Genomic DNA, 19834 nt, shown 5'->3' on the forward strand with positions numbered 1-19834 from the left:
AAGCTAATCCATTGTCCATAACTTCCATTCATTAATTCATCTCAGAGAAAACATTTTGGTTTTAGCTTATGATGACCTTCTGTTCAAAGTAAAATCTAAATTTTGGATATTTGTTCTAAAATATCTCCTATGGGAGTTGTCCTCTTTGTGTGACTAGCACACTCCTGGGCCAGCATTCAGGGGCTTAGAGGAGCCCCCTGCCCATCCCCCTTTCTGAACAGTCTGGGAATTAGTCATTTCCTCCCTTTCTCATTTCAGTGATGCTTTGAACCCACCTGTGATGATGTAAACACTTTTTGTATCCTTTCATGATAACTATATACTTCTCAGACATCACTAAGGATGGAACTGCTTAAGGCAAATTTCACATTTTTCATCCTTAAATTCCCTATAGCAAGCACAAAACTTGACATAGCTTTCTGGATTTCAGTGTTTTGTTTTTTCCTTCAAGTGGTGACAAGTAGGACTGTCATTTTTTAAATTAATTTTGTTCTGTAGTCAATATAAAAATAGATCAGTGTTCAGAAATCAAAAATGAATGTTAAACATGTTGAGACTTCAAATCTGTTTAAATTTTAAATAGAAACTTATATCTAGTTTTCTTAAATATTAATGAGTTTTAAAACTCTTTATAAATTCAATGAATTCTGAAATCTGAAAAACATTTTATTAAACACAAAACATTTAAAGGGATTGAAGTTTTTATGTTTTGTAATTTACTAAACTATTTAGTCTTTTCATTTTTCTTTCTACTAAATCTTTTGTTAGCTATTAGAAAATCATGTTTTCTTAGTCTAGCATTTTCCAAATTAGTGTCAAACTAATCATATGCAGAGTTACATAAGTGACTTTTTTTATTCCAAATACAAGATAGACTATTAATTATTATTATTAGCTAGGAGATATGTCTCAGAGAGTCTAAAAAGCAAAGTTCAAGCTGTAGGCTCTGCAATTTCACCAGGAGATGTTATAATTTATCAAAAATCTCTTATATTCCCCAAAATATTTTTATGCACAGACCTTCTTATTCCCTCTTACATACATTGTAAACCAGAAAGTGAAATAGAACTTCTTGTACTTGCTAAAGACAAGTTGTTTAGAGGTCTTTAGAGGTTTAGAGGTGTTTAGAGGTCACTCAGTCAAGTCCGACTCTGCGATCCCACAGACTGTGGCCCGCCAGGCTCCTCTGTCTATGGGATTCTCCAGGCAAGAATACTGGAGTGGATTGCCATTCCCTTCTCCAGAGGATCTTCCTGACCCAGGGATCAAACCTGGGTCTTCTGTGCTGCAGGCAGATTCCTTACCATTTGAGCTACAGCGAAGACCTCTGTTTCGAGGGAGTTGTTTTATTTAAAGCAGTTTAAATCTTCATGAAGTAAATGAAAAAACAAATTAGAAGGACCACGTTACTTCTTTTTCTTGCTTCTTCATTAGTTTTCTGTTGGGGAAATTTCTAATTTTTTTTTTTTTTTTTGTAATTAAACTATAAACTAAGCATAAAAGGACTTTTGGCTGAGACGTCTTAATTGCACTATTGTGTAGGGCTATAAACATCTTTCTGGGCTTCCATTAGAAGAAGGCCTGACCCTGTTAGAACATGGTCCAAAAGAAAATGTGTCAGGGCACTAGAGTTGAAAAGGGCAATGAAAACACAGCACGATTGAAGAGCTAATGTGGCAATGGTACTGATTAAGCATTTCAAGTGCACTTGGTGTTTATCTTTTTGTGCTAACTTCATATGTAGCAACCGTAACATGGCCATTTAGTGCCATCATGACATTTCTGCTTATCCAGATGTCACAGAAATTCAATTAACTTCAGCAGTAGCTAGGTCTTCAAAGACCATATGCTATCTCTGGGGAATGTTTGTGTGATCTACTTGCCAGATGTGAAGCCAGAGCTATGAATCAGCAATTTTCTAACTCAGAATTACTGTGTGTGTGGTCTGACATCACCATCCACATGAAGGAAGAATGCAAACCCGCTTCACACGATGTGTGGTGTTAGGATGTAAGCAGAGAAGGAATTTGAATGACCTTCCATTGTGCTCACTTAATTGTGTCCTAGCATCCTTCATGTACTCTGCGCTATCTATTTACTTATTTATGGCTGCACTGGATCTTTGCTGCTTTAGCGCGGGGCTTTCTCAAGTTGTGGTGAGTTGTTCTTTTTGGTTCACAGGCTTCTCCTTATGGTGACTTCTTGTGCTTCGGAGCATGGGCTCCAGCTGCATGGGCTTCAGTAGTGGTGGCTCAGGGCCTCAGTAGCTGGTGGGCCGGTGGGCTTTAGGGCAGACTGGTTCAGGAGCTGTGGTGTAGGGGCTTAGTTGCCCTGGGGCATGTGGAATCTTCCCGGACCAGGGATCGACCCCGTGTCCCCTGCATTGGCAGGCAGATTCTTATCCACTTTCCGCCAGGGAAGTCTCAATGCATTTTTTGCGAGAAGTATAAATATGTTTGGCAAGTAAATGCATTCATCCTTTAAAATGATTTATTATGTTTCCATAACTGTTAATAACTTCTCCTTACAGTGCATATTTCCTATTAGGGAATCCAAATATATCTTCTATTGGAAAATATTCAATTCCTATCTGTGATGGTTAATTTCATGTGCCAAATTGACTCGACTAAGGAATGCCCAAATACCTGGTAAAACTTTACTTCTGGGTGTATTTGTGGGGGTGTTGCTGCAAAGATTACCATTTGATTCAGTAAACTAAGTAAAGATATACCCCTCACATGTGTTTGAATAGGCAGTGGTATCCTCCAATCCATGGATGGCCTGAATAAAACAAAAAGAGAAAAGAAGGGAAAATTCCCCCTTTTTTCTTGAGATGTGACATCCATCTTCTCCTGTCCTTGGGCATCTATGTCCTTGTTTCTTAGGCTTTTGAACTTGAACTGAGTTACACCAGCAGCTTTTTTGGTTCTTCAGCTTGCAGACGGCAGACAGTGGGACTTCCTGGTCACCACATGAACCAATTTCTATAATAAATCTCCCTATATATGTATTCTGTTCACTCTGGTTCTCTGGAGAATGCTGACTGGTTCAATATTGAAGCCAAGTTGAAGTTATCATGGACTACTCACCCTAGATGTATCAAAGAGACTGGAGAGGACTGTGTGTATGCACAAGAGTTAAACCAAGTGGCATGTGCACTCAGATCACAAAATGAATGCCAAGTTTAAGAAAACAAAGCTGAATTACTCTGATTCAGAAATAATCCAGTGTATCCTGTTTAGCACTTCCATTTTCTTGTGAACTTTACTTTTTTCCTTTCTTCTCCCTGTGATTATGTCATATCTAATGAGAAATCAAATTTCACCCCCCTTTCTTTTAGAAAGACAGCAATAAATTCACTTCACGCCAGTCTTGGACTGAGTGATTAAATAAAATTAGAAAATAAACCTCAAGTCTAATTCTAAAAATTGCTGGAAGTGCCCCAACCATCAAATATATTTCACAGAGACTTTTAAGCAAAAAAGAATTTAGTGAATTAAAATAAATGCAGCATCTACCTGACTGACCCAGAGGTGGCAATATTGGTGGGAGTTTTCCTTCTGGTTAATGGTTTAGCAGTGTTAGTTTTGTTTTTTTTTTTAAATAAGTTGTGTTTTTACTACTTTTGACTTGATATACTTTTTGTTTAGATATATTTTTAGTCCTAACAAACAAATTTGGTTACTCTTACACAGCAGTTAAGTTTCTCATCGATCTCAGACTGCTGTTCTTTAAAAAAAATAATTAGATAATTAGATAATTAGAAAAGGTCAACTAAGACAAATTATTTATGAAAAGAAAAAGATTTCAAATGCAGAAGTGTAGTGAGCATGCTAAGTCCTCGTCAAGGAATATATACTTTCTACTTTACTCTTCCTAGATAAAGTAGCTGTAGTGTATCTTCAAACAACCCTATTTTATTCTGGAATAAGTAGAAATGACTGAAAAAAAAAACCATATAAAAGGCAGCTTGAAAAAGTGAACTGAAACTAGAACTCTTCAAACCTTTGTACATTACAGGGTTCTTCTTCTGTGGCTAATATTCTGCTTTATATTCAAATTAAATCTAAAGTGATTAGTAGCACTTAAATGAGAGAATCTTCCTGTGATGACACTGTGAGCTTGAGAGAAAATTAGGTTAGTAAAAAGAAGCTTGGTTTGACGAAGTACAGTTGCAAAATTATACATCAGTGTCTGTATCAGTTTATTACTCTGAAAATGACTGGCAGAAAGCAGTATCATAACAGTATTTTCATTCAAGGTTTTCATACTGGAAATGTTCATTCATTTATATAAACTAGAGCCATAAAATCCTTACACAGCTTGATTTCAGTTCAGACTCCTTTAAAAAAAAAAAAAAAAAAAACCTTTCATTGTGCCTATTTCTGATCCAAATGCAGAGAACCACAGTGTCATTTCTCAAAGGTAACAACCCCACCACTGCTCTGCCTGAGGACTTTATTAGATTTAATACTGAGAGCTCACAGTCAGCCACTGCCAGTGAATCCCTTGAAAGCTGGAAACTTGGATTATCTTTTGTCTACATTTCTGTTACACAGACTGTTGTTAACCTTCCATTCCCAACTTGAACCTACTTAATGGCTTGCGAACCAGCAGCTGCACCTCTGAAAGCCTCCAGCAAGAGAAATGCTGTCTTTCACATCTTAGAGGTGGTGTCGATTTCCGAGAAGAAAGACAACCTGATCTTTAACATGTCATTTGTACTTGCAAAATATAGTACATCTGCATGAGGATATTCGTTCTGAGAGATCAGCATGTGGATTATTCTGCAACATCAGCAAGTGACTGAAAACTTTCAATTTAGTGTCCTATAAAAGGAATGGTGAGGGGAGTGCCATCACGTCACAGAGTAGAAAATAAGGTTTACTAGTTACTAAATCATTAAAATAATATAATTATCTATGAATAACTTAGGCAACCTTTATGGACTCTTTTGTTTTCTTTTTTTCTTTTATTGGCTTGTTTGCTATTTAAAAGATAGTAAGTATGCAAAAGCTTAACTCTTCATATTGGTGTGGGTATGCATGCTCAGTTGTGTCTGACACTTTGTGACCTCCCGGACTATAGCCTAAAGGCTCCTCTGTCCATGGAGTGGGTTGTCATTCCCTTCTCCTGGGGATCTTCCCGACCCACGGCTTGAACCCAAGTGCCCTGTGTCTCCTGCATTGACAGGTGGATTCTTTACCCTTGGACCACCTGGGAAGCCCTAACTCTTCATATTACAAGTTAAATTTTCCTGGTTATTTATATACTAGAAACATAAACAGCAAATGCTCCAGGTTACATCAGGATCATCATAATTGTCTACCTATATCACATATTAAAATTACAACAGATGTTTATTCGTTTTCTCTCCCAGACATATGTGAATTATGAAAAGAATAGTTCTTCTCAATGTAACAGAAAATCATGAATTTTGTCTATGGATAAAATGACATAAGTCATTTAACAGAATAGCTCTTTATTATGTATCCTAAGGCCATGTACTTTTAATTAAATATGTAAATCAATATTTCATTATTAATAATATTCTGATTAGTTCTCATGAAGGATTATTATTAAGCAAGAGTTTTGTTGCATGTAATTCAACATTCTTATTCAACATTTAGAGATCATGGTTGAGGAATTATTCTATGCAGGACATATACTTAATATGAAGGAAACATAAGCAAGAAAACAACAAAAGGCCAGATTATCCAATTTCCCAATTTTTTCACAGTGGCATTCCATGTTACAAGTATCTTACCAATGAATAGGACCATTCTCTTCTTTTATATCATGTTATCCTAAACCAAAGTACATATTATCTAAAGCCATCATTCACAATGAGGCTGACCTGTCATTCACAGCCTTGCCCAGAGAAGTAGAAGCAGTCTTTATGGACTCTAAAGACTAACTAACTAACCAATCAAAATATTTACAGAATTCATGACATGAAGACTGATGCTTTACAAAATACAGAAACACTAAGGCTTGTTGATTGTAGTACAAGAATGGCAACCCACCCCAGCATTCTTGCCTGGAAAATCCCATGGATGGAGGAGGCTGGACGGCTATACTTCATAGGGTAGCAAAGAGTTGGACACGACTTACGTGACTTAGCACACATGCAAGGTTTGTCAATAATCATGATCAGAGTATGAGTGACTAAAATACACATTTACCCTATGTTTAAAATATGATTTTTATAGGAAGCTAATGTTACTCATAAGGCACATTCTCAGCATTCTCAGTGGCCATAGGACAACTCAAGAAATATTAATGCTTCTCCTATACAGGACATACATCAGTTCAGCTCAGTTCAGTCGATCAGTTGTGTCTGACTCTTTGTGACCCCATGGACTGCAGCACGCCTGTCCTGTGTGTGGAAGGACAGGCTTCCCTGTCCTTCACCATTACCCAGAGCTTGCACAAACTCATATCCATCAAGTCAGTGATGCCATCTAACCATCTCATCTCCTGTCATCTCCTTCGCCTCCTGCCTTCAATCTTTCCCAGCATCAGGGTCTTTTCTAATAGGTCAGTTTTTCACATCAGGTGACCAAACCATTGGAACTTCAGCTTGAGCATCAGTCCTTCCAGTGAATATTCAGGACTGATTTTCTTCAGGATGGACTGGTTGGATCTCCTTGCAGTCCAAGGGAGTCTCAAGAGACTTCTCCAACACCACAGTTCAAAAGGTCAATTCTTTGGCACTCAGCTTTCTTTATGGTCCAACTCTCACATCCTTACATGACTACTGGAAAAACCATAGCTTTCACTATATGAACATTTGTCAGCAAAATAATGTCTCCACTTTTTAGTATATTGTCTATGTTTGTCATAGCTTTTCTTCCATGGAGCATTTTATTTCATGGCTGCAGTCACCATCCGCAGTGATTTTGGAGCCCCAGAAAATAAAATCTCTCACTATTTCCATTCTTTCCCCATCTATTGCCATCAAGTGATGGTACCAGATGCCATGATCTTCATTTTTTGAATGTTGAGTTCTAAGCCAGTTTTTTCATTCTGCTTTTTCACTTTCATCAAGAGGCTGTTTAGTTCCTCTTCACTTTCTGCCATAAGCATGGTGTCATCTGCATATCTGAAGTTATTGATATTTCTGCCAGGGATCTTGATTCCAGCTTGTGCTTCATCCAGCCCAGCATTTCAGATGATATACTCTGCATATAAGTTAAATAAGCAAGGTGACAACATACAGCCTTGACATACTCCTTTCCCAATTTGGAATCAGTCTGTTGTTTCATATCCAGTTCTAACTGTTGCTTCTTGACCTGCATACAGATTTCTCAGGAGGCAGGTAAGGTGGTCTGGTATTGCTATATAACATACATAATAAATCTTAAAACCATGGAACAACAAATATGAAATTTAAAGCCAGAAGAAACCAAAATCAGGTCATGGACTCCCCCCATTTTCTGCATAAAGAGGCTGAAGATGGGGGAGGTCAGTGTTTTGCAAGCTTACTAAAGGCCATTACTGAGCCTGACTTCTAACTCACAATCAAATATTGTTCTGCTGTATGATTCAAAATATAAAATTACTGTGTAACATCTGAGCCTTACTAGAATTGTTGAGTTTTGCTAATTACTCAGATAAGGTCATATGGAAAAAGTTTATCCCACCCAAGAATCTCATTTAATGAGTGAATACTATTGTATTTATTTAAATACTTAGTTAATTTAATTGCTTCTATGAAACATGTTATATGACAGTGGGTGTTGGATAAGTTATGGGTCACTTCTATGACTGCTATATTTGGAGGGGAGTTGATTTGGGAGAACACTGTTGATAAGTCAGTATTTCTATTTGTACTGCATTAGAGAGAAGCATCATTTTTTTTCCAGGTTAGAGATACTTAAGACAGTTTTACCTAATAATTATAACACTGTGTACTGACTTCATGTTGAAGTGAAAGAATTTGGAAATATTTTCAAAATTGAATTGCCAATTCTACTTTTGAAAATTTGCAAATGCCATCTTGTGATTTTTTTTAAAAAATGTCTTATATAGAGTTTGGTACATATCATCCAGCTTAAAATATGTTGACACTCAAATTCTAAGAATGTATTGAGAATATTTCTAATCTGTTTCATTAAGTAGCATGCGAAAATTTTGCATTATCTATGAACACTCTCCATTATAAGTACATTTACCTTATTTTTAAAATTTGTTGTAAAAGAGTGTTTTCCAAACTTTAGAGGGCACTGAAATCACCAAGAAAGTTTGTTAAAATGCAAACTGCCATCAGTAGGTCAGGTTTGGAGTCAAAGAAATATCATTTCTAACAAGTTCCCAGATGATGTTGATACTGTGGTCTCAGAGCACAGTTTCAGAACCACTGGAAAGTTAATTCTCCACAAGAATATATGTGGCAATAAATATTTATGATCATAACATTATTTTTTAATTACCATTCAAAATGAGATACTTTGATTTCTCATATTAGCTATATCATATTAGTTATTGAATTAAATACTGACATGGTATTTAAAATGGAAAATTTTAGATCACCTCGGACTCCCCACTACTTCTCGTACTAAAGAATCAGTGAATTTTTAATATTTTAATATTTGGGAAATGGTACACCTAAAATAAATTCTGTAATTAGGGTGGAAGATATGTTTAATAAACCATAAGTTCCAAAACATAAAATATGACTCTGGTCTCACCAGGATAGATTAATGATGATAGAATACCTAGAATTTTTATCAGATGTCTTGGTCCACTCACCTCTTTGTACTATCCTGTGTGTTATAGAAAAGAAAAAGAAAGTGGTTAAGTTATTAACCATATAGACAAACTTCTCAAATCAAATAATATTTCCTGGTATATGATCAGGAAGGACAAATTACAGTGGAAAGGTTCGGAAGTACTTGATTCTGTTTCTCAATTACTGTGCATGGAGACAAATTATGTAAGCTCTCTATGCCTAAATCTTCTATTTGTGAGATGAAAAGATCTGGTTGAGCGCTAAAATCTCTTCTATTTCGGTAATACACTGATCCTATGCTTTTGCTCCTATAAATACTTTTCAACTCACTTGCTCAGAACACCCTGGTGTTCTGACACTGGTCATGCTCACTTTTACTTATTTAGTAAAATAAATTAATTAGGTGCTCTCTAATTGAGGTAGCCATAACAAAAATCAATTGGAAGTTACTAAGAGATCATAATTACATTTGAGCGAGCTCTACAATAATTCAAAATTCATGTTGCTTAAGTAAATGGGAACTTCTAATAAACTCTCTTCCATTAATTTTAGAAAGATTTAGCAATTAAAATGATCATAGTTGTATTCACATATTTGCCACAAGAATGCAAGGAAACAGCAAGCACAATGATTAAGCAGACAAGGGCAGAAGAACTAAATATAAACTTCTGAATATTTTATATACATGTGCACATATCTAATTTTTTAGGTTGCAAAACGTAACACTCAGATGAAGCAATCAGAGAGAGAAAATGGTCCTCTCAAATGTCACTTAATGTTTGATCAAGTGTAAAGTTGATCTATATGTGAGGAAGAGTCATTGGAGACCCAGAAGGCAACCAAATCATAAGCATATTCAGGTGACTGACCATGTAAGATGTTTTAGATTAGGGTCAGAACCACAAGTCTAAATTAAATATTTTGCTTAAAGAAACACTTATCAATTTTCAGTTAGTGTGAATATGACCCAGAATCTAGGAAAAATCTGCTGATGTGAGTATGGAACATAAGTCTAAAAATGACATTTACTGAAAGAGCAAAATGACAACACAGATAAAAGAAATTACAACAGAGCAAAGAGACGGGAATTTTAAAAACTCAAGTCATTCTATGTAGAGCAATAATTTCAAGATCCACAGACAAAAAAAAAAAAACAGTTTATCAAACTGGAAGACTTGGGAGAAACATTCTGATTTTCCTGCCTATTGCATTTTTAAGGATGAAACAAGGTTTACTGGAAGAATATATCTTTTTTTTTTTTTTTTAGGGAGAGAAAGCTTATTAGCATCACAAAGGATTCCCTTTCTCCAACCCTATCCAAGCATCCAGTTCTGGGATCCTTGGTCTTTTAGTAGGTTCAACATGGAGGTCATTGGAGCTGTGGCCCCAGGCACCTGAATGTGCAGGTGATACACAGATTGTACCCCCAACTGCCCACTGTTGTTCACAAGATTGATCCATCTCCCAGCCACTCATCCTTCGGTGTCTTCTTGGCCACAAAGAGAAGGTGTCCTTGAAGCTACAGGGTAAGGGGAGGGAGATGGGTGGCTATTGGTCGTCTTCAACCTGGCTAACCTGAGAAATGGACTTCTTAGGAATTACCAGAAAGATCGCAGGAGCCTAAGGGGCCACATCACAGAATGTGAGATACAGCTGGTCCTCATATAAAACGCCAGCTGGGAGGCTTTGATCCAAGATCCGGGAGAAGAAGGTTGGGACTGCTGCCCCAGGGCCTGTGTGCCGGCCCTCAGCCACTTGACTGCGATGGGTCACACCTGCGGCTTCTCCGACCTGCATCCCCTCCCCACCCCTGGCCCCCAAGACGGCCACTGCCCAGGGCAGTGATGCAGGGCCCGGAAGCCAGCACCGTCCAGCCAGCAGCCAGCCCCAGGGTCTCTGCCATGGTCTCCTCTGCCCCCCCAACTATAGCTATTACTTTGTTCCAACCTTCCAGTCATTTGCTTTTGAGATATTCTGATAAAAAAAATATTAATTCTTTAACTTTAGGTTTTGGTAATATATTACTATTTTCTTGTTATTGGCATTTCAGTTTACCTGGTTTGATTGAGATTAGTAATTTTTTAAAATCATTTAATAAGAAACAACAGATTTAAAACTTGGTTACAATCATAAATCTGAAAATTTGGTTTAAAATGTATCTGAGTGCATACATATCTCCAGTGTGTTTGCCATAAGGAAATAAATCACAAGCAGTTTCAAAATATTAAAATGTGTGAGAACAGAAAGAGAAATCTATCATAACCTATTTTAAGAGAGAAAGCTGATTAGTGTCCGTGTTCACTAAATAAAAATGTGTACACTAAATGCATACAAGCAGTGTGCTGTTTTACTGACTGAAATAATTAAGAAATGAAAATGATACAATTTTAAGACAATAAAAATATAAAGCAGTTTATATACCAGACATAGTCTTATTGATGGAGAACTTTTAGGATTGACATAGATAATGAAAACAAATGGCACAGGTATTGAAACTGACATCATTTGTGAAGCAAATATGAAGATAGAGATAATGGAGTTAAATGACTGGGAAAGGGATAACAGCGAGCTCATAAATGTGTCCCCATTCCTGTAAAGAAACAACTCAGGTAATGGCATGATTTTATATGACTTAAAAAAAATAATACATAGTAAAGAGTAAATAAAGGAGGGTCCCAGTATCTTAAAGAAATTAGACAAGACTAGGATATAAAATCGGAGAAGGCAATGGCACCCCACTCCAGTACTCTTGCCTAGAAAATCCCATGGACGGAGGAGCCTGGTGGGCTGCAGTCCATGGGGTCGCTAAGAGTTGGACACGACTGAGCAACTTCACTTTCACTTTTCACTTTCATGCATTGGAGAAGGAAATGGCAACCCACTCCAGTGTTCTTGCCTGGAGAATCCCAGGGACGGGGGAGCCTGATGGGCTGCCGATTATGGGGTCGCACAGAGTGGAACACAACTAAAGTGACTTAGCAGCAGCAGCAGCAGGATGTAAAATATAGCCAGGAAAATAGATTCAGAAATACATAACATTATGGGATAAAATGTAATAACCATCTAAACTAGTTATGAAAGGAATTCATGATAATAATATATTTAAGATAGAGAATAAGATCATTAATTTGAGCACTATTTACTATTTAAATGAATCTTTCAAACTGGAGTGTGTACACTTTATACAAATTCAGGAAAGGAAAAGAATGTAAAGGACAAAGCGAATTTTGAAACCTAATGAGCTTCTTGAAGTTTTAATAAGAAATGGACATTTTATGTTTAGGACCTTTTACCTTTTTCCACAGGGCTTCCAAGGTGGGTGGCTCCATGGTAAAGACTCCTCCTGCCAATACAGGAGAGGCAGGAGACCTGGGTTTAATCCCTAGGTTGGGAAGATCTCCTGGAGGAGGAAGTGGTAACCCACTCCAGTATTCTTGCCTGGGAAATCCCATGGAACAGAGGACCCTGGTGGGCTACCGTCCATAGGGTCGCACAGAGTCGGACACGACTGACCAACTAAATATGCACAACCTTTTCCCACAATGTCATGAATTAGTTGAGAGGTTGTTCTATGTCTTTGCCTTCGTGATTCCTTTGTATACCATTGATATAAAGTTATCTAAATTACATAGGATTATGTCAGTTGTTCCATGGCTTAAAAGTCAGTATGTTCTAAAAGATAGACTAATTACCCTCTTACCAAGTATATATTTACATGATTCAAGACCAGTGTTGTTTTAAGTGAAATATGGTAGTTTCTCTTCATTCAGATTAAAAATAGCCCTCTGACTTTCATTGGACAATTCATAGACCATCTGGAAACTACATCTGGAGAAAGAGGCTTAACAGATTTTTTTTTTCTTTTGAAAAGCAAGTGAATATTAATAAATCCTGTTTGTTTTCAGTGAATTTAAAACTTCTATCTTTAAAATATAAAACTAAACAAAAACTGGGTTTGAACTGAGATGACTTGTTTCTTACGTAAATTTTCAGGGGAATAATCATTCCATTAATTATGTCAAAGGCAAGAGTAGTTTCATAGGGATTTCAGGAAATGTAAGAGGGAAACTAAATGTTTTTATATCCAAACTTCTTAATATAATTTATATTGAAAAAAGAGTAAATGATCTTTGTAAACATATTCAAATATTGTAAATACATTTAAGCTTTTGTATTTGTGTACTGAAAAAGACTCTAACCCAGTAAAGATTTATTATGACAAATCTATTTCTTTTATCAAAATATTTAGACATTTTAAAATTCATGTGATCCTACTAGTATCTATATTATTTCAGCACAATTAAGAAACTTGGAAATTCACTTTAAGAGCTATTCACCTTGCATTCACAAATTAAAATAATAGGACAATCAAATTATAAAAAACAAAGTGAGTAAAATTTGTTATTCTTTATCTGAAATGTATACTATTTTGATTTTTTTAATTAGTTAAAATTAATAAACATAGGAAAAAATTCTCAAAAAAGATAATATTTTTGGTAAAGGACACGTCAGAATCAATTTGAATAATAGAGAATATCTGATTCGAGCAAAGAAATTTCACTGGTTTTAAAACTATTCATTTCCATTCAACATATTCTCACTATCTATTACATGTAAGAAAATATGTTAATCATTATAAGGAATATAGATAAAGATGAAGTAGAGCCCTTACACTACTCTAGTTTTCTTTTGTTCAGTGAAAACAACAAAATATTTGCAAACATCAATCATAGAATCCCACTAATTATAACAAATTGCCAACAAAAATGAAGATATCAGTAATATCATGTTTCATAGTGTTAACACATAAATTTCACATGAAGACCATGAAAAAGGAGATGGTGAAAGGAAAGTCATAAAAATACAAAATATTCATGAATTTATATAAGATAAAATCCAAGGTACATTTTTGTTTTTATAAGCTATTGAGTTTATTTAAGGCAGGTATAACATATTGTATAACTTATTAAAAGAACTCAACTTATTAAAAGAACTTATTAAAAGAACTTAATTATAAAAGTGAAAGAACACTACATTATATATGTTGTTTTCATGCAGATTCTTTACAGTGTAATTTTGTCCTAAGGAAACTTTAAAGAGATTAAATAATAATTGCTGAAACCCTGATTACTTTCCTCCTTCACTTTTATAGGCTATAATGATTCAAATATGGATGACTGTAATGGTAAAATAGTCTCATTACTAAAATTAGTAATACTATATTCAAATAGTATTATATATTTTTAAATATATTCATATTCTCTAATAATATGTTATTAAATAATATCCCTGAACATAATTATATTAAAAGAATACATTTTCTCCAAGTAAATAATATCCTTGAGCATGATTTTATTAGAATAATAAATTTTCTGCAAATTAACATTTAAACCACATATATGACATATATATGTATTAATGTTTAGTCTCTTGAGTCCAACTCCTTTGCAACCCCTGGACTGTAGACCGCCAAACTCCTCTGTTCATAGGATTCTCCAGGCAAGAATACTGGAGTGGGTTGCCATTTCCTACTACACCCTTTGTTGTTTTAGGACACAACATGGTCAGCAATTTCTTTCATTTTCATGTATAAATATGAATGCAGGAGCTATCTCTCTATCTTATCACTGTGCATGCAGGCTGAAAGCACTTACCTGCATTTAGTGAGTAAATTTGTTGCTGCTGTTTGAAAGCTCCATGCCTAGTCATATCTTTGAGCAATTATGCATTTCCTGAAGAAAATAATTGTATTTTCTGAGAGCAAAATTGGTTCTGAGAGCAAAATCAGTATGACAAGTCTGTTTCAAGGGTCTTTGGGAGCATTCTGGAGGGACACCTGAACCAATTTAAGTAAAACAAGAAAGGTGTCACGAGAAAAGTGAGCCGTAAGTAAAACAAAGTTAGCAACAAAGGGAAATGGGAAGTAAGAAATGTTTCAAGTTGGAAAAAGGAATAGACAAGGAGAGAGGCAGGTCCCTACAGATAATGTAGCATATACTGTAAGGAGAAGAGTGCAGGGGTAGGAAATGACAATAAGTCTGCCCCAAAGTAGCAAAAGCAAGCCATGGCACTAGGGTACATATTTTAGCAAAGAGAATATGGACTAGATGAATGACTATATATTGGACATTTCAATTATAATCAAAGGCATAACTGCTCTCACTATTACCATCTTTGAAAATGAAAGACATGATATATCATCAATTTCACTTCCTTCAAATCCGTTGGGGATGCTATTTTTCTTAGATAAAGAGGATTTTGAGCCAATTGCTTTTCAAGACAAACTATAAAATACTGTAGTTCAAAACTGTGGTGCTATTTTTAAATATCATTTATTTTATACCTGATTTAAAAAAATGATCCTCAAAAGCATTGTTTTACTGTATACACAGCAAATAAGTTAATTTATCAAGGATAACATTCCGAAGATTCTGCCATATTTCAATACTCTATCTGAAAAATAAAAAAATTTACAGTCTTTCATGCTGCCTTAGGAGATTTACTCTGAGTTAACTGGTAAATGGAAGCATTTTGAACAGAAAAGAAAGCGTCATTGTCCTAATATACAGTTGATAACCATTTCTAACTTTTGGATTATTGAAAATTCTGATACATTAATGCTCAGAAAAATAACATTATAGTTGCACTATAGAATATTATTATGGGATTTTTATGTATTTACAAGAGTCAGATAAAAATTCTCTGCTTGGAAAGATATAATAAGTACTGTAAAGACCTAATGGATGGTCTTGGTGACACATTTATGTGTCTACTTGGCTGGGCTTATGGTGCCCAAACACTAGGATAGGTGTTGTTGTGAAGGTATTTTTTTAAGTGTAAAGCAGATTATCTGTCATAATGTTAATGGGCTTTACCTAATCGGTTGAGGCCCTGAATTTAAAAGACTGAAAAAGAAGGAATTCTGTTTCCAGACTGCCTTTAGACTCAAGACTGCAACATCAACACTTCTCTGGGGTCTTTAGCCTGATAGCTTGCACTGCAGATTTTGGACTTACCTTCCCTCAACTGCATGAGCCAATTCCCTAAATCTCTGATTCTGTCTGTCTGTCTCTTTCTCTCTGTGTGTGTGTTGGTTCTAGTTCCTTTGGAGAGCACTGGCTAATACAGTCTCTCCTATAAAATCCTTGTTTATTATTAAGTGTATTTGACAGATGTTTATTGACCTTCTACTGTATACTTTGCCCTGTACTTAATCTTGAAAGTACAATAAGAAGAGAAAGCTAACACTGACTTCACCCTTATGGAGTTTAAACATGATGGTTAGTCAGCATCTCACAACTAGTCATTATCAAAAAAAAAAAACAAACCTAATTGTAATGTGGGCTCCCAACTCTCCTGACTTCAAGCAGAACAGTCCTTATTTTCCACAAATATCGTTGTGAATTCCCAGGTTAGAGTCTATCTATGGAGAACTGACAATTCTTCATATTCACACATTATCTTCTTCTGGGAAATCAAGAACACACTTCCTGGTGGTGAGTGCTGTTGGAATCCTAACCAGATCACCTTCACCCAGCTGCAAACATATTTCCAAGCATTACCCTCCAAGCAAACCTAAAGGAAATCACCTTCCATCCCAGATACACTCTTTGTAAGTCAACAACAGCTGAACAATCATGACACAAGAACACAAAAGTACAGCCGCCTTTAGTTGGTGAAATCAGTGTTTAGATGAAGGTCATGCTGCAGAACTCGCTGTGAGAGGAGGCTGGAGCTTTCAGACACGTTTGTTTGATGTTCTTCCACTTCCCTCTCTTGTGTCTCCCATTTCCCTTTCCCCCAGAGTACTCCCTCAATAAGTCATTTTAATAAAAATTTGCATTTCAGTTCTACTTATAGGAGTCATAACCTAAGATGCCCCTTCTTGAGAAGAATTTCTCATGCTGTTGGACAAGTGCCAGGATACATATTCTAAAGACCTGGGTGTCCATTAGAGATGGTTCCTGTCTGTACCACATGTTCTTGGGAACACTTCAAGTATGAAGGAGGAGAGCGTCCCTCACGGTGATTTTTCATCAAGGACTTGTAATGGAGAAATGTCCAGATTTCAATAGCTACAGCTTTAATTACAGCATATTTAACTTATCCACATACTGTGCTTTCCCTTAAATATTCACATGTGACCAGGGCACCAGGGACATAATCAATACTTCTCTGCAAAGATCTAAACTTTGGAGTGGAGGCTTGGCCCCCATCCAAATGTCCCCTTTATGTGTGGTCCTATCTTGTTACCCCAGTGAACTGCTCCTAACCAGTTTCACTCTTTTTCGTCCTATGTATTTTGATTACTGAATTTCAAACAGAAGGGATCACAATGTGGATGCACTATTATCCATGTATCTAGTTCATGATTTGTAACATATGACTATAATTAACACATGAGGGAGGCACACCACCATAGTACATTCAATAGAACAAAGACCCAAGGATCCATGATATGTTGGAATACCAGTGATATGCCATTGCCATGCTAAAAAATATTATATCACGTTTCATCAAAAATGTTAAATCAGGACTAATTTTAAAGCTCTTATTCAACACTAGTCACCTCAGCTGATGATGAAAGTGAAAATAGCAAGCAAGGTCTATTATAGACATATTAGAGAGTAAATTTAAGAAGTAACTCTAGAAGACTGCAATGTTTACATCAAAATTTATGAATTAAAACAGTCATATAATTTTCAAAAGATAAAAATACCAAATGGAAAATTATAAATTGAGTAGCTAGCTGGAAATTTTATTTGTAAGGAGCTTCAGGCATTTTTAGCATCAAGGTGATAATACTGTGCATATTTATACTTAGATGCATTGATGTGGGTAAAAAAAAAAAAAAGGAGATTGTGTTGCAAGTTATAAGGTCACAGAGTTTATTATACAAATCAATCAACCAATCAAAAAATATTGAGTTTTAAGAGGAGAGAAGGAAAGCATATAAAAGATGACCTTTTAGTAAATTTCTGAATTATTCTAGTTGCAGATTGATAAAATGACTTGTATTTTATGGACGTGAAGCTTATTGCCTCAAGTGTTCAAGTATCATAAATTTTAGTCTGAGTTCTTCTGAGAGGCTTGAGAAATGACTCACAGTCAGATTAATCGTTAACTAAATCTGAAAGGGAATGTTATGTGCAACAATAAGGATGTATGAGAGAACAGATCTCCTTAGGAAAAGAGAAATAGTTTAATACGACTGCAATAGGGAATGTAGGGACATCCTGAGAGGAGATGAGGCACAGAAGTGACACATTATAAAAGGTGTGCATGCCTTCTGAGAAGATTTGTCAGTTGATTAATATTTCTTCAAAGTGGCATAAGAATCATATTCGGATTTCTTTAAGAATGCAAATTGTCCCAATGAGAGACTTTGTGGTCACTAATGATCAAAAATCATCAGGTAAATGATGAAGAACCCTAGAGGGGTTTCAAGAGGAAGTATATTACAGAACTGAAGGAAAAAATAAGAGATAAGGAAGAAGGGAAGAGACATTAACAAATGCAAAGAAATATAGCGTATATGGAATACAATCAAGTTCTAAGTTGGAGGATATGGATTCATTATTGGAATTGTAGATATATTTCATCCCTCTTTTCTAATCTGTGTTGGATTAAAAAACTATAAAAATAAGGCCAGAAAAGCATATTTGGAAAAATTCCCCTAATGAAGTGAAGAATCACATCAGTAACTTTTCTGCTTTCAAATAGCCCTCTCAGGAGACACATTATCTTCTAGCCAATTTTTATTTTATAAAATTGCAACTTGATTGAAATTAATGTTTACTTCCCTTTTGTTGACCAGAGGAGGCAGTTAGATTGCCAATATATTTTTGGAGGTGTGATCAGGAATAGAGAATTAAGTTTTGGTTATTCAATAGCTAATACTCTGAGCATACAAGATGAAATTAACTTTTGGAGGATTTTATCTTTTTAAGATTGATTTTTAGAAATCCCAAAAGAACAAATGTAATAAATCTCAGTGTGTTCCTAGTGGAACAAATAGCTACTAAAAATACACTTTTAATTGTCACAGAAAACATACATTGCAAAACCTTTGTCTCAGATGGAGGCCAAGTTAAAACTAGAACTAAACAGAGAATTTCTGTACACAAAACATCTTTCCAGCAAATAATATCAGTTCTTTAGTTTTAAGAAATTTAGGGATATCTGGGCAGCTATGTTTCCTATATTTAAATATATATATTTGGTTAATATGATATAAAGTGTACTTCAATTTGTCTTATTAAGTTTCTACTAGTGTCAGATGATCTGTAGAAGTGACAAGATTGCATAAAAGCACTACATTTTAACAAAAACCATGAAAATCAAATGTGTAATAGTATATTTTCAAGGGAATTAAACTTAGTACTCCATTGCTTAAGAATGTTTAAAAATGACTTGGGCAACTATTTTTCCTGATAAAAGGAGTTGGTAAAATGTATTTCTTGAAATTCCTTACTATGAATTAATTTGACTTTTCATCTAATATGGTATGCAGACTCTAAGATTACTCTCTACAATTCATATCTCCTTGTAGTCACACCTTGTACTTTCTTCTCTTGAGTGTAGTCTGTACTTACTGATTTTGTTAGTATATGTTAGAAGAAAGCAACCAAAGTTTAAGAAATATGTTGCTTTTCTTTGCTGCCACAACAAATTAGCCCAAACTTGACAGTTAAAACAATTCAAGTGTATTATCTGTATTTCCATGGGTCAGAAGTCCTTGGGTCTCACCAGACTGCAATCACGGTGATATTCAGACTGCAGTTCTCAACTGGTCCTCATTCAGCTGGTTGGCAAAATTCAATTTCTTGCAGCTTATGGCTGAAGGTCCCTGTTTTCTCCATAGTAATTGATTTAGCAAAGTCTTACCAGAGCATCTTAGGAATTCTAAAGTCATTCTTTGATTATCAAAACTCAAGAACACTTTCCAAAATAAGAAGAATAGTATGATCCTACAATTTCAATTTTCTAAGTAGCCATTCTCTTATTTTGACATAATTTAAAATGTACATATATTTACCAAAGGAAACTAAAGAAGGAATTTGATTTTGCTTAATAGAAAAGTCCTTACTTTTCAAAAAT

This window comes from Dama dama, chromosome 32 (genome assembly GCF_033118175.1).
Source record: "Dama dama isolate Ldn47 chromosome 32, ASM3311817v1, whole genome shotgun sequence".
NCBI lineage: Eukaryota > Metazoa > Chordata > Mammalia > Artiodactyla > Cervidae > Dama > Dama dama.